At 43.4% G+C, this 16660-nt stretch overlaps 1 protein-coding gene and 1 pseudogene across 1 annotated transcript in view; one reads left to right on the top strand and one right to left on the bottom strand.

Annotated features, from left to right (window-relative positions):
- LOC127489782 (nuclear factor 1 C-type-like) overlaps positions 1-16660 on the bottom strand; it is a 122121-nt gene that overhangs the window by 69955 nt on the left and 35506 nt on the right. The window lies entirely within an intron of this gene.
- LOC103346835 (histone-lysine N-methyltransferase EHMT2 pseudogene) lies at positions 5562-10250 on the top strand (annotated as a pseudogene).

Raw genomic sequence — 16660 nt, 5'->3', positions numbered from 1 at the left:
CCCGTGTCCATACCAGTCACCTTTTTTTTTTTTCCCTCTCTCTCTCTTCCAGTTAGCTTGGTGAAGTCCCCCCCGCCCCGGGGGTCGTTCCCTCTAGTCTCCTCTCTCCGCTTGCCTGCCGGTGTCTGGGGTTATTGAGGTTCGGCTCACCTCGCGTTCCAGCGCTGGTGTGTTGAGTCTGCCGCTGATGTCCCGAACTGTGGGCTCCCACGCTCTCCACGCAGGTCTGCTCCCCTTCCAGCGCCGATGTGTGGACTCGGAGCCCTGGACTTCCCAAGTCTCCCCGCTGTTGCACTCCCCTTCGAGCTCTTGCGCGCAGACCCTGCAGCTTGCGCAGCTCAGTCCCGTGGCTCGGCTTCCGCGGCTCAGTCCCGCGGCTCGGTCCTGCGGTTCGGCTTTCGCGCGCAGTGGGCGACCTTGTTCTCCCAGTAGGTCCTCCGATTCACGCCCACTGGATCCAGAAGGGTTTTGTCTGCAATATTTTCCTGGTTCTTTTTTCTGAGGCTACCGTAACTCCCCTTTTATTAAACTAAATTTTCCCGGACTATCGGTGCGCGCCCTCACTATTCCGCCATCTTGGCTCCGCCCTCTCAGTAATGTTTTGTAATTTTCATTGTAGAGATATTTCCCATCCATTACTAAATTTATTCCTGGTGTTTACATTTTTTTGTAAATATTGTGAATAGTGTTGAACTTACAAATTCTCAGTCATGCCATTGTTTGTGTATACAAAGGCTTTTCTTTTTTGTGAGCATCTTATTGCTGATTCAGTCTCTGTTTTGTTTATTGGTCTATTTAAGTTTTCTATGTCTTCATGACTCAATTTGGTAGATTGAATGTGTCCAGAAATCCATCCATTTCTTCTAGGTTTTCCAATTTGTTGGCATAGACCTGTTTGTAGTAATTCTTTTTGATTCATTTTGTTTCAATGCTATACAATCTAACACCTTATTTTTTGTCTCTGATTTTATTAATTTGGGTCTTCTCCCTTTTTCTGATAAGTTGGGCCAATGGTGTATCAATTTTGCTTTTTTTTTTTTTCTAAATCCAGCTCTGCAATTCACTGTTCTTTTGTTATGTTTATTTCAACTTTATTTCTTCTCTACTTTTAATTATTTTTCCCTCCTATTTGATTTGGTTTGTTCTTATTTTCCTAGGTCTTTGAAATGCATTTTTAGTCATTTAGTTGCTGTGTTTGCAATTTTTTCATGTACTCATTGCTATAAACTTCTCTCTTAACACTGCTTTTGCTATATCCTACAAGTTTTGGTATGTTGTGTTGTCATCTTCATTTGTTTCCTGGAGTTTTTTTTTTATTTCCTGGCACACTGTTCATTCAAGAATGTGTTGTTAGTGTTCATACTTTGCATATTTTCTACAATCCGTTAAGTTGTTAATTTCCAACTTCATTCCATTGTGGACAAAGAGATACATGGTATGATTTCAGTTTGCTTGAATATGTTGAATCTTGCTTTATGGCCTAGCACATGGTCTGTACTAGAGAAAGTTCAAGCACTGATGAAAAGAATGTGTATTCTGCAGCTTTAGGATGAGATGTTCTATAGGTGTCAGTTAGGTCCATTTAGTCCATAGTGTAGATTAGCTCTGTTGTTTCTGTGTTGATTTTTAGCCTAGTTGATCTGTCCATTGATGAAAGTGGGATGCTTAAGTCTCCTATTTTTATTGTTTTGGAGTCTGTGTCTCCCATTAAATACATTATCATTAGTTTTAAATAGCCGGATGCCCTGGAACTGGGTGCATATACATATCTCCCTGTTGAATGGGACCCTTAATCATTACATAGCACCCTTCTTTGTCTCTTTTAACAGTTTTTGTGCTAAAGTCTATTTTGTCTATTGTAATGGCTCCTCTTGCTTGTGTTGTCTTTACTTTCCATTGCCATGGAATATCTTTTTCTATCCTTTCACTTTCAGTCTGTGTGTATCATGTTGGTGATGTGCTTTTATTGTAGGCAGCAAATAGATGAGTTTTGTTTTTAATCCAGTCAGCCAGCCTGTATCTTTTAACTGGAGAATTTAGGCCATTTATATTCAAGGTTATTATTGATAAGTAATTATCTGGTCCTGCCATTTTTTCCCTTAAGTATACCTATTGTTAGTTTGGAATTTCCTTTGTACATTTACTATGATATTTTCTGCCTTCACTCTTTCATATTGCTGAATCTGTATTTCTGTGTATAGCAAGTCCTTAAGTGTCATTTGTAAGGCCTGGTGAGTGATTACAAATTCTTTGAATTTCTGTTGTTTTGGAAGGTCTTCATTTTACCTTCATTTATAAATGAGAGCTTTGCTGGGCAGAGTATTCTGGGTTTACAGTTTTTTTCTTTTAGTACTTGGACTGTGTTTCTCCATTCTCTCCTATCCTGTAACCTTTCTGTTGGGAAGTCAGCTGTCAGTCTAGTTGGAGGTCCTCTGCAGGTAATTTGGTCTTTCTCTCCTACACATTTTAAAATCTTTTCTTTATGTTTTGCTGTTGAAAGTTTGACTATAAGGGCCAGTTCTGTGGTGCAGTGAGTACGGGAATAAATCCTGGCTGTTCCATTTCCAACCCAGCTCTCTGCTATGGCCTGGGAAAACAGAAAATGGCCCAAGTTCTTGGGCCCCTGCACCCACATGGGAGACCTAGAAGAAGCTCCTGGCTCTTGGCTTCAGATTGATCTAGCTCCAGCCATTACAGCTACTTGGTGCGGGTGAACCAGTGGATGGAAGATCCATTCTCTCTCTCTCCCTCTCTGTAACTCTGCCTTTCAAATAAATAAATAAATCTTTTATTTTTTATTTATTTATTTTTGACAGGCAGAGTGGACAGTGAGAGAGAGAGAGAGACAGAGAGAAAGGTCTTCCTTTGCCATTGGTTCACCCTCCAATGGCCGCTGCAGCCGGCGCACTGTGGCGGGTGCACCACACTGATCTGATGGCAGGAGCCAGGTACTTCTCCTGGTCTCCCATGGGGTGCAGGGCCCAAGCACTTGGGCCATCCTCCACTGCACTCCCTGGCCACAGCAGAGAGCTGGCCTGGAAGAGAGGCAACCGGGACAGAATCTCGTGCCCTGATTGGGACTAGAACCTGGTGTGCCAGTGCTGCAAGGCAGAGGATTAGCCTAGTGAGCCGCGGCACTGGCCTAATAAATAAATCTTTTAAACAACTGCATGAGAGCAAAAAAAAAGGAAGTTTGGCTATAATGTGTTGTGGTGAAGCTCCTTTCTGGTCATGTCTGCACTTGAATGTTCCTATCTTTATTCAAATTAGGGAAGATTTCTGCTATTATTTCATCAACTAGGACTTATTATCCATTCTCTTTCCTCACCTTCAGGAACTCATAAGACACATGTGCTAGGTTGTTTGATAGTATCCTACAGATCTTGAACAGTATTTTCAGTTTTTTTAATTTTTCATATTTTTTCTTGTTGGTTGAGATATTTCCAAGGATTTGTCTTCTTTTTCTTTTTTTGTTAAGACAGTGGGAGAACCATTTTTAAAAAAATTTATTTATTTATTTGAAAGGCAGAGTTACACAGAGAGAGAGAGAGTTAGAGACAGAAGGAGAGAGAGTGGAAAGGGGGAGAGAGAGTGGGAGAGAGAGAGATATTCCATGTGGGGGTTTCCTCCCTAAGTGGCTGCAATATCCAGGACTGGGCCAAGCCAAAGCCAGGAGCCAAGAACTCCCTCAGAGTCTCTCGTGTGCCTGATAGGGGTCCTAGCACTTGGTTCATGTTCCACTGCTTTCCCAGGCACATTAGCAGGAAACTGGATGGGAAGTAGGGCAGCCTGGGCTTGAACCAGTGCCCATATGGGATTTGGATTCCCATGGCATGTTTCTAGCTTTACTCTTAGGGGTAAGTCTGAGTGAGCGTGTGCCAAACTGTGCACCTCCTCCTTCTCTTATTCCCACTTTTAGTTTTTTTTTTTAAAGATTCATTTATTTTACTTGAAAGTCACAGTTAGAGAGAGGAGAGGCAGAGAGAGAGAGAGAGGAGTTGGGGAGAGAGGGCTTCCATTCGCTGGGTCACTCCCCAGATGGTCAAAATGCTGGAGCTGCACCCATCTGAAGCCAGGAGCCAGGAGCTTCTTCTGGGTCTCCCATGTGGGTGCAGAGGCCCAGGGACTTGGGACATCTTCTACTGCTTTTTCAGGACATAGCAGAGAACTGGATCAGAAATGGAGTAGCTGAGTCTCGAACCAGTGCCCATATGGGATACGGGCACCACAGGCAGCGACTTTACCTGCTACACCACAGCGCCACCCCTCCCCCTCTTATTTTTAACAGGGATCAATTTTCCATTGAATTTAAACACCTAAGAATAATTGTGTGTTAATTAAAGAGTTCAACCAATGGTATTAAGTAGAAAAAGAAAATACTAAAAAGAATAAAATAGTAAGCTGTTCCTAGATAGTCAGGACAAGGGCTGATCAAGACATTGTTTCTCATAGTGTCCATCTCACTTCTACAGGCTTCCTTTTAGGTGCTCAGTTAGTTGTCACCGATCAGGGAGAACATATGATATTTGTCCCTTTGGGGCTGGCTTATTTCACTCAGCATGATGTTTTCCAGATTCCTCCATCTTGTTTCAAGTGACTGGATTTCCTTCTTTTTTTTTTTTTTTTTTTTTTTTTTTTTTTACCGCTGTGTAATATTCTATAAAGAGTACATATCCAATCTTCTGTTGGTGGGCATTTAGGTTGATTCCATGTCTTAGCTATTTTGAATTGAGCTGCAATAAACATCGAAGTTCAGATAACTTTTTTTGACTTTAATTACCCTTGGGTAAATTCCAAGGAGTGGGATGGCTGGGTCCTGTGGTAGGGTTATATTCAGGTTTCTGAGGAATCTCCAAACTGTCTGCCATAGTGGCTTTACTAGTTTGCATTCCCACCAACAGTGGATTAGTGTGCGTTTTTCCTTACATCCTCGCCAACATCTGTTGTTAGTTGATTTCTGTATGTAAGCCATTCTAACCGGGGTGAGGTGAAACCTCATTGTGGTTTTGATTTGTATTTCCCTGATGTCTAGTGATCCTGAATTTTTTTCATGTGTCTGTTGGCTGTTTGGATTTCTTCTTTTGAAAAATGTCTGTTTTGGTCATTGGCCCATCTCTTAAGGACTTTAAGATTTTTTTAAATGGTGGAATAATATTCCCTTGTGTATATGTACCAAGTTTTCTTTACTCATTCATGTATTAAAGGACATTTAGGTTGATTCTCTATCCTGGATATTGTGAATAGAAGTATTGTACACCTTTTGTTAAATATATTTATAAGTATTTTATTTTTGATGCAATTGTAATTAGAATTATTATTATTTTTAAAAGAATTACTTTTATTTATTTGAAAGAGTTAGAGAGGTAGAGGCAGAGAGAGAGGTCTTCCATCCACTTGTTCACTCCCCTGATGGCAGATGGAGCTGAGCTGATCTGAAGCCAGGAGCTTCTTCCTGGTCTCCCACATGGGTTCTTAGGCCATCTTCCACAGCTTTCTCAGGCCGTAGCAGAGAGCTGGATCGGAAGGGGAGCAGCTGGGACTTTAACTGGTGTCCACATGGGATGCTGACGCTTCAGGTCAGGGCTTTAACCTGTTGCGCCACAACGCTGACCCCATAACTAGAATTATTTTATTAACTGCATTTTAGGTGTTTTATTGTGAATATATGAAAATGCAGTTAATTTGTGTATACTGATCTTACATTCTGCAGTCTTGCCAAATGCATTAATTAATTTTATAATTTTTAGTGGATTCCTTAGGCTTTTCTGTTCATAAGATCATATTATATGTGAATAAGGATAATTTTAATCTTATTTTCAAACCAGATGCCTCTGGCTAGAATCTCTAATGGAATGTTTCATAGAGGTGGTGATTGGATATCCTTAGCTTTTCCTGATCTTATGGTGAAGTCTTTCACACATGGCATTATAATGCTAGCTGTAGTGTTTTCATAGACACTATCATCAATTTTAGGAAGTAATCTTCTTTTTAAAATTAAGGTTTGTTTAAAAGGAGTGACAAAGAGAGAGGGAGAGACAGAGAGAGGAGTCTTCCATGCACTGGTTCATTCCTCAAATGCTTGCAACAACTGGGACTGGCCCAGATTGAAGCTGGGAACCCAGAACTCCTGCCACAGAGCTGGTGGGAACCCAAATACTTGAGCTACCATCCAGTGCATTTCAGGCACATTAGTAGGAAGCTGGATCAGAAGCAGAGTGGCCACCACATAAACTGTGATATGATGAGATATAGGCCTTCGAAACAGTGGCCCACAATGTCACAACACCTGCTCCTGAGGAAGTTCCCTTCTGTTCTTAGGTTTTGGGGCAGTTTGTCATGAAGATTTATCGTTTATAATTTGTCAGACAGTTTTCTCTAATGAAATGATCATGCGGTTTTTGTTTTCATTCTATTGATTTGATATATTAAATAAATTGATATTTAGATGGTAAACAATTTGCATTTCTAGTATAATTCCATTTGGCCATAGTGTATTAATTTAAAATATATACTGCTCTATACCAGTATTTTGTTGAGGAGTTTTTTTTTTTTTAATTTTTTTGACAGGCAGAGTGGACAGTGAGAGAGAGACAGAGAGAAAGGTCTTCCTTTGCCATTGGTTCACCCTCCAATGGCCGTCACGGACGGCGCACTGCGGCCAGCGCACCACGCTAATCCTATGGCAGGAGCCAGGTACTTCTCCTGGTCTCCCATGCGGGTGCAGGGCCCAAGGACTTGGGCCATCCTCCACTGCACTCCCAGGCCACAGCAGAGAGCTGGCCTGGAAGAGGGGCAACCAGGACAGAATCCGGCACCCTGACTGGGACTAGAACCCGGTGTGCCGGCGCCGCAAGGCAGAGGATTAGCCTAGTGAGCTGCGGCACCGGGGAGGAGTTTTTTTTATCAGAGATATTGGCTTCTTAGTTTCTTGTGATTTCTTTCATTTATCAGTGTAGTTAGAAAATGAATTGGGGAGTGTGCCAGGTTATATTTATTGGAAAGGTTTGTGAGGAATTGACATTTCCCTCTTTAAAAATTTTGTTGAATTTAGTGGGGAAACTGTTCATCTCTTTGTGTATGATTTTTTAAAATTCTAACTCACTCCTTCACTTGTTACAGTTTATTATCTGTGTTTTTTGACTCAGTTTGGTAATCCTTATCTTCTAAACTTTTTTCATTACCTCTATGCTGTATAATTTTTTGAAGTAAGATTTTTGAGCATATTCCTGTATAATCCCTTTTATTTATGTAAAGTTGATAATGACATCTGTTTCATTTAAATTCTACTAAATTGCGAATTCTCTTTTTATCCTATCAGTTTCATTGATTTTTGAAGGCTTTGAAAGAGTCTGATATTCCAGTGTTTGTATCTATTCTATATTTCATTACCTTCTACTTAAATCTTTATTATTCCCTTTCTACTATTTTTAGGTTTGGTTTGATTTTCTTTTTGTAGTATCTTAAAGTGAATGGTTAGATTACTTACTTGAGATCTTGTTTCCTCTTTATACAAGCCTTTTTAGCTATAAATTTTCCCCTAAGCATTGCTTTGTACATATACTTTAAGCTTTTGTGTCTTTTGCCTTTATTTCTATTAATCTTGGTGTATTTATGTTCTCCGTTCTGTTTTGGGGTTTAGACTGTTGTTTAATTTTCACATATTTGTGAGATCGGAGGGGGCACGGGTGGCTGTCTTGCGGACCGAGGACTTCCTGGCCAGGGGCGCCCGGCCTCCCTTGTTGCTGGCCACCAGCCCCTTCCTCTTGGCAACAGCGGGTCCGGCCTTGGGCGCGGCGGTGCGGGAGGCGTGCCGTGCTGGGTCCTTGCGCGCGGGGGCGTCGTCCTCCGGTGGTCGGGCAGACTTGGGCCGGGGGGATGGGGGACCTCCCCGGCTGGCACTGCAGTGCCCGTGCCCCCAACCCTGGCCCAGGATGCTCCTGGGAGAGCGGACACGTCCCAGCCCAGCCCCCGGATGCGTGGGCACGGGGAGCCACAGCGCCCACCCTGCGACCCCCTTGCAGACACCATCGGCAGTTCCGGCCCCTCTCTGACACTGCCCAATGGAGGCTGCCTGTCAGCCATGGGGCTGCCACCAGGGCCAGGCCTGGAAGCCCTGGAAAAGGCCCTGGTTATCCAGGAGTCAGGAGGAAGAAGCTCCGGTTCCACCCCTGACTGCTGTACCTGCTGGTGAAGCAGGGGGAGCTGCAAAAGGTGATCCTGATGCTGCTGGACAGCCTGGACCCCAACATCCAGAGCGACAGCAGAGCGAGCGCACGCCGCTGCACGCAGCCGCCCAGAAGGGCTCCGTGGAGATCTGCCACGTGCTGCTGCAGGCTGGAGCCAACAGCAACGCCATGGACAAGCAAAGGGGACACCTCTGATGGAGGCCGTGCTGGACACCACCTGGAGGTGGCGCGCTACACGGTGCAGCGAGGCGGCTGTGTGTACAGCAAGGAGGATGGCACCACCTGCCTCCACCAGGCAGCCAAAGTTGGGAACCTGGAGATGGTCAGTCTGCTGCTCAGCACGGGACAGGTGGACGTCCGTGCCCAGGACAGTGGGGGGTGGACGCCCATCATCTGGGCCACGGAGCACCAGCACAATGAGGTGATTCGCATGCTGCTGACGCGGGATGCCGACGTCACCCTCACCGACAACGAGGAAAACATCTGCTCGCATTGGGCTTCCTTCACTGGCAGCGCTGCCATCGCTGAGGGCCTCCTGAACACCCGCTGTGACCTGCACGCCGTGAAGTACCACGGGGACACGCCCCTGCACGTCGCTGCCCAGGAGAGCAACCACGACTGCGTGCTCCTGTTCCTGTCCAAGGCGCCAACCCCGAGCTGCGCAACAAGGAGGGGGACACCGCGTGGGATCTGACCCCGGAGCGCTCTGACGTGTGGTTCACGAAGCAGCTCAACCACAAGCTCTGGCTCGGGGTGGGCAATTGCGCCATCCGCACGGAGATCATCTGCCGGGATGTGGCTCGAGGCTACGATAACGTGCCTATCCCCTGTGTCAATGATGTGGACAGGGAGCCCTGTCCTGAGGATTACAAGTACATCTCAGAGAACTGCGAGAGTTCACCATGAACACTGACCCCAGCATCACACACCTGCAGCACTGCACGTGTGTGGACGACTGCTCCAGCTCCAACTGCCTGTGCGGCCAGCTCAGCATCCGCCGCTGGTGTGATAAGCATGGGCAGCTGCTCCAGGAATTTAACAAGATCGAGCGGCCCCTGATTTTCGAATGTAACTGCAAGAACCAGGTGGTGCAGAGCGGCATCAAGGTGTGACTGTAGCTCTACCGGACAGCCAAGATGTCTAGGGGGTCCACGCCCTGCAGACCATCCCCCAGGGCACCTTCATCTGCGAGTACATTGGGGAGCTGATCTCCAACGCTGAGGCCAACGTGAGCGAGGATGACTCTTATTTCTTCGACTCAGACAACAAGCCGCTTCATCAACCACCTGTGCGACCACAACATCATCCCCATCCATGTCTTCAAGCTCCACCAGGACCTGCGATTTCCACACATTGCCTTCTTCAACTCTGTCGCTCCCCCTCTTTGTGGAGGAACGACACAGGACCCTGCGCTGTTCTTTCGTCTGCTCGGCCCTCCCCGGGTTTGCTGCTGGTTCTTCCCGGGTTGGCTACTATCCCTTCCACCTCCGTGGAAGGGCAGTTCCCCCTGGCCACATTCCCCACTTCCGCAGGGGAGCGGCACACCGCCGGCTGGCTCTCTCGGGGGCTGCACAGGTGTTCCCCTTAGATGTTCCTCTTAGATGTTCCCGGTGCATGCCGTCTCTCTCCTCCTTTATAGTCCTCCTCTGCCAATCCCAACTCGGCTGCCCACACGCCGAGTACGCTGCTCTCCTCCAATCAGGAGCAAGTCCTACAGTTTATTGGCTGAACTGGAGGCAGCTGTGTAGAAGCTGTTTTCTTCTCTCCCAGCGCCATATTGTGGGAGAGCAGATGCATAGAATAAGTCTTAATTCCAGTAACTTAGTCTAGTCCGAGTTGCTCCCCACAAACTCCTGCGACATCAGGACTGGAGAGGAGCTAGGATTTGACTATGGTGACCACTTCTGGGACATCAAAAGCAAATATTTCATGTGCCAGTGTGGATCTGAGAAGTGCAAGCATTCAGCCAAGGCCATTGCCCTGGAGCAGAGCAGCCTGGCCCGGATGGATCCTCACCCCAAGCTGCTGCCTGAGCTCGGCCCCCTGCCCCCTGTCAACACCTGAGCCTGGACCAATCCTGCCTCCCCCACCTCCACCCTGCACCCAGCAGCCTCCTCTACCATCTGCCCTCTCCTCTCCCACTACCCCGGCACACATTCCTGGACCAGAGACCCCAGCCTGGCCTTGGAAGTCTGACAGCCCCGTCCCCCAGAGCTGGTTCCTCCCTGGGAAGGGGGCTTCAGGGCTGGCCATCCCCTGTTCCCCATCCTCAGCTGACTTCTGATGAATTGAAATTGGGCCTCAATGCCAACTGGTTTCTTTTCGTTTTCAGTAAATGTTGGGTTTGGCAACAAAAAAAGTTTGTTTTTGTTGTTGGTTTTTTTCCCCCATATTTTTCTTTGAAATTCTTGGTATAATGTATCCACGACTTAGTATGTATCTAAGAAACAACACTTATAAGTTTATCAATGACTAAACTAAAAAAAATCCTGTGTACTGGTTTGCATTTGTATGAGTGGCATATTCTGAAATCTGCTGTGCTTGTATTGTGACTGTCACTATTTTTACATAATGCTATTTTACACAATGCCATGTTGTTACTCATAGCACTCTGACCTACTTTCATGTGGTAGGTTCTTCTCAGGAACTCAGTTTAACTATTATTTATTGACATATCATTGCCTCTGAAAAGATTCTACTGGCACAATTTATCATTAAAATTTTGAATCAAAAAAAAAGAGAAAAGTATGAAGTTCACAACTGTAAAACAATGTAGTCCTCCATATATTCCTACGGACTTCTAACGGTACAGCTTAACAATTAGCCATAGGACCCCAAAATCTCTTAAACTAGCTGATATGAATAGCAGCTTAAGTGTTATAAAGATCAAATAGATAGGAATAAATGGTTAAAGAGATCATATAAGTAGAACTAAGTGATTGGAAATAAGAATAGACAGAATTAAAAAAGAGTGAAGACTCCCAACATGGGAAGCAGTCCATACAGCAGACTCATAGAATGACAATTGCTTTAAGTAGCACTGTGACCTCAGAATCAGCCCTTAGGGCATTCCAGTCTGGCTGGAAAGCCCAGAGGAAACATTTCAGGCATGCTAAGGCAAGACACTATGGAAAAAAATGTCCTACATAAAGGGCCCCTGTGAGCGAGACCCCAGTGGAAAGAAGTGGCCTCCAAAGAAGGGTGTACTTTTTTCTGAAGGGAGAAGAGAACTTCCACTTTGCTTATGGCCTTGAGCTAGTGGATGCAAAAGGCTTCCAAAACTGAGGTGGCTCATGTCAAGGGCCTTGAGTGATCACTGATGTCATACTTAAGAGTTATTTGTTAAATGAACAAGAGTCACTGTGCACTAACTTCCTATGTAGGACCTCTGTCCACAAAGAGTTGTATCATGAGACTTAATAGTAAAACTTGATCTCAAGAATCACTTCCATTTTTTTAAAGACTTATTTATTTTATTTGAAAGTCAGAATTACACACAGAGAGAAGGAGAGGCAGAGAGAGAGAGGTCTTCCTTCCAATGGTTCACTCCCCAGTTGGCCGCATTGACTGGAGCTGCGCCTATCCAAAGCCAGGAACCAGGAGTTTCCTCCAGGTCTCCCAAATGGTTGCAGGGGCCCAAGGACTTAGGCCATCGTCTACTGCTTTTCCAGGACATAGCAGAAAGCTGGATCTGAAGTAGAGCAGCTGGGTCTTGAACTGGCACCCATTTGGGATGCCGGCACTTCAGGCCAGGTCATTAACCCACTGTGCCACAGCGCCGGCCCCAAGCATCACTTTCTTTTAGTGTATTAAATGGAGGATATTATTATGTCTCATAAGTTAAATCTAAGAGCTCACAAAAGAGGTATCATCCTTAGGTTCATCTTTAAAGGCAATTAAGTTTTGAAAAGGAAAGGAGGGAGAGGAAGGAAGGGAAAAGAGAAAGGGGAAAAAAGTGAAAACACCTTAGAGAAACAATAACATAGAACAGCCCTTGTCTAGACTACTGAGGAAGAGTTCTGTTAGTTTTTTATTCGATTTTTTCTTTTTCTTTCTTTTTCTTTCTCAGACTAAACAGGAGAGGGAGGAGGAGTAGATGAGAGGACAGGTACAGAAGAATTACTGTATTCCTAATGTTATATTTATGAGATGCATACAAATCAAATAAAGAAAATTCGATTAACTTCAAGTGAACACAGAAATAACTTTATTCTCTGATAGACGGAAGTAATTTCAACTATCAAACATGTCTTTCAACTGAAATGTAAACCACAAGAAATTAAAAATGTGATAGAAGACATCAACTGCAGAAGAGATGAAACATAAGAAAGAATCGGCTACTGAAGATAGGTTATGAGAATACACAGTAAGAGAAGGGAAAAATAAAAATTAACCAAAAGGAATGAGGAAAGTTCCTGAGAACCTTGTGACAGTGTGGAAAGAGCAATGGTTTCAGTGATTTGTCTTCAAGAAGGGCTTGAAAATGGGAAGGGGTGGAAAGTGTATTTGATAATACAATTTGTAATACAGGGAGATAGACTCCACTAAATAATATTAGGGGACTTAACAGCCCACTTTCATAAGTGGGCAGATCAGCCAGACAGAAAATAAGCAAAGAAACAGCAAAGTTTCTTGCAACCTGGATCAGCTGGATCTACGAGGCATCTGTAGAACATTCCATTTAGCTGCAGAGTGCACATTCGTCTAAACACATGGAAATTCTCCTGGATGGAGCACATGATAGGTCACAAAACAGTTGTCAGCAAGGTTTTAAAACTGGAATCCATATCAAGTATCTTTGCTAAAAACACTACAATAAAAGTAGACAAAATAACAAAACACTTTGGAAACTTAATAAAACTTCAGAAATTAAATAATGTATTCATGAACAAACAATTGATCAAGGAAGAAATTAAGAAGGAAGTTAAAAATTTCTTGAAATGAATTAAAATATTGGGGCCAGTGCATGGCTCAGTTGGTTAATTCTCTGCCTGTGGCACCGGCATCCCATGTGGGTACCAGTTCTAGTCCCGGCTGCTCCTCTTCCAGTCCGGCTCTCTGCTGTGGACTGGGAAGGCAGTGGAGGATGGCCTGGGTGCTTGGACCCCTGCACCTGTATGGGAAACCGGAGGAAGCACTAGGCTACTGGCTTCAGATTGGCGCAGTTCTAGCCATAGCGGCCATTTGGGGAGGGGGGTTGAACCAATGGAAGGAAGACCTTTCTCTCTGTTTCTCTCTCTCACTCTCTATAACTCTACCTGTCAAATAATAATAAAAAATAAATTAAAATATAACATGCCATGACCTGTGTAATACAGGTATAGCAGTGCTGATAAGGACATTTAGAGCAATTAGTGTGGCATAACAAACAGAAATATCTTAAGTAAACAAGTTACCACCTCACTTTACAGAACTAGAAAAACAAGAAAAAAAATCAAACCCAAAAGTAGTAGAAGAAAAGATGTAATAAAACTTACAGCAGAAATAAGGCCAATAGAGGCTAAGAAAACATAGCAAAAAGTTAACAACTGTATCTTTGTTTCTTTTTAAGGATTTATTTTATTTATTTGAAAGACAGAGTTACAAAGAGACAGAAGGAGAGGCAAAGAGAGAGAGAGGTCTTCCATCCACTCATCCACTGGTCCACTCCCCAGTTGGCTGCAACAGCCAGAGCTGTGCCGATCTGAAACCAGGAGCCAAGAGCTTCCTCCGGGTTTTCCCATGAGGGTGCAGGGGCCCAAGGACAGCAGAGAGCTGGACTGGAAGTGGAGCAGCTGGTCTCAAACCAGCGTCCATATGGGATGCCGCCGGCACTGCAGGCAGCGATTTACCCACTACATCACAGCACTGGCCCAAAAGCTGTCTCTTTGAAAAGTTAGAACTTCAAAAGCTTTTATATAAGCTAAGTAAGAAAAAAGGCATTTCAAATAAATAAAAATCAGATATTAAAAGAGACACATTGCCTCTGTATTACATAATACAAAAAATTAATGGAGATAATTGTGAACAATTAAACAGCAAAATATGATAATCCAGAAGAAATTGGCAAATTCTTAGAAGCACATGCCTTACTAGGATTGATTCATGAAGAAATAGAATGCCTAAGAGACGAATAAGGACTAGGGAGACTGAATTGGCAGAGTTAAGTTAGCCTGTCGGCAAGATTTTGCCTTTTTCTCTCTAACTCTACCTGTAGGAGCTCAATTATAGGGAATACTTACAAGGAATAGTTTTTTATCATGACCAATTATTTGACTAAGAAATGTTAATTATTCAACATTGCCATAGTACTTGATAATTTTGCATTTAGACATTTCCTTTATAACAGCTTCTATTCAGGTGGACAAATACACATAAGTTCCTATTGATCTTGAGCATATTTTAAATATTCCTTTACATCTTGTCCAAAACGTACTTTTACCTTCTATTTTCTTTTTCACTTTGACCATCATCTTCTCAAATATCCCTTTGATTAGCACTTTTGAGACATCCCCAGCCTGGAGAACCTCTCTGTCATGAGCCATAGAGACCCCATTTTGCTCTAAATTGCAGTTCGAATTTCCACTAACATCCAGAACCATACAACTATATCCACAGTCAATATAGTTCTTGAAGGTTTAGCCAGAGACATTAGAGAAGAAAAAGAAATCAAGGGAATACAAAATGGAAAGAGGAATTCAAATTATCACATGATCCTATGTGTAGGGGAACCAAAATTCTCTACTATTCAATATAAAAAATCCACTAATAAAAAGAGAGCTTGGTAATGTTGCATGATATAAAATCGACACACAAAAATCAATCACATATATATATATATGGTAATAACATATATATATATATATATATTTTTATACAAACAATGCCATGACTGAGAAAGAACTTGTAAAATGAGTCCCAGTCACAATAACTACAAAAATTCAAATACCTTGGTATAAATGAAACCAAGGATGTAAAAAATATCCACAATGAAAAATTAAAAAAAATTAACAAAAGAAATAACAGACAAAACTAAAGCAAAAATATGCCCTATGTTCATGGATTGGGAGAATTAATATCATGAAAATATTCATAGTACTCACTATGATCCCAATCAAAATGCCAGTGACATTCTTCTCTGACTTAGGAAAAATATTTCTAGAATTCATATGAAACAGAGAAGACTCCAAATAGCTGAAACAATTTTTTAAAAGATTTTATTTAATTTATTTGAGCAGTAGAGTTACAGACAGAGAGAGAGACAAAGAGAAAGGTCTTCCTTCATTGGTTCACACCAAAATGACCGCAACAGCCGGAGCTGTGCTGAACTGAAGCCAGGAGCCAGGTGATTCTTCCTGGTCTCCCATGTGGTTGCAGGGGCCCTAGGAGTTGAGCCATCTTCTACTGTTTCCCCAGGCCACAGCAGAGAACTGGATTGGAAGAGGAGCAGCCAGGACTAGAACCGGCACCCATATGGGATGCCAGCACCGCAAGTGGAGGATTAACCTAAAGCGCCACAGTGCCAACCCCTGAAGCAATCCTAAACAGCAAAAACAAACCCAGAGACATCACAATATCAGAGGATTTCAAGTCATACTACAGGACAGTTAGAATCAAAACAGCCTGGTACTGGCACAAAAATAGACATAGAGATCAATGGAACAGAACAGAGACCCCAGAAATCAATCCATGCATCTATAACCAATCTTTGATAAGGGAGTTAAAATCAATCTCTGGAGAAAATATATAATATATTCTCTTCAACAAATGGTGCCAGGAAAATTGGATCTCAACATGAAGAAGCATGAAACAAGACTCCTGACATACATCTTATGCAAAATCAATGAAAATGGATCAAGGATCCAAATCAATGACCCAATACCTTCAAATTACTAAAGGAAAGCATTGAGAAAACTACAAGACAATGGTACAGGCAAATCATTATTGTAAAAGACTCTAGAAGCCCAGGCAATAAACGTAAATATAGAGAAAATGGGATTGCATCAATCTAAGAATCTTCTGAATTTCAAAGATAACACTCAAGAAAATGAAGAGACAATCCACAGACTGTGAGAAAGTATTTGCAAGCTATACAACTGATAAAGGAATAATATCCAGGCTATATATTTTTCAAAGATTTATTTTATTTATTTGAAATACAGAGTTACATACAGTAGTAGAGCTGGGATAGGGAGGTCGGTCTTCAATCCACTGGGTCACTCCCCAAATGACCACAATGGCCAGAGCTGAGCTGTTCTGAAGCCAGGAACCAAGAGTTTCTTCCAGGTCTCCCATGTGGGTACAGGGGCCCAAGGACCTGGGCCATCTTCCACTGCTTTCCCAGGCCACAGTGGAGAGCTGAATCAGAAGTGGAGCAGCCGGGACTTGAACTGGTGCCCATATGGGATGCCGGTGCTGCAGGCTGGGCTCTAGCCCACTGTGCCACAGCACTGGCTTCAATGTCCAGGATATATTAAGAGCTCAAGAAACTCAAC

The sequence above is a fragment of the Oryctolagus cuniculus genome, chromosome 19 (genome assembly GCF_964237555.1).
Source record: "Oryctolagus cuniculus chromosome 19, mOryCun1.1, whole genome shotgun sequence".
NCBI classification, from domain to species: Eukaryota; Metazoa; Chordata; class Mammalia; order Lagomorpha; family Leporidae; genus Oryctolagus; species Oryctolagus cuniculus.
Note: the sequence above shows the minus strand (reverse complement) of the source record. Positions and strands in the feature narration are given on the sequence as shown.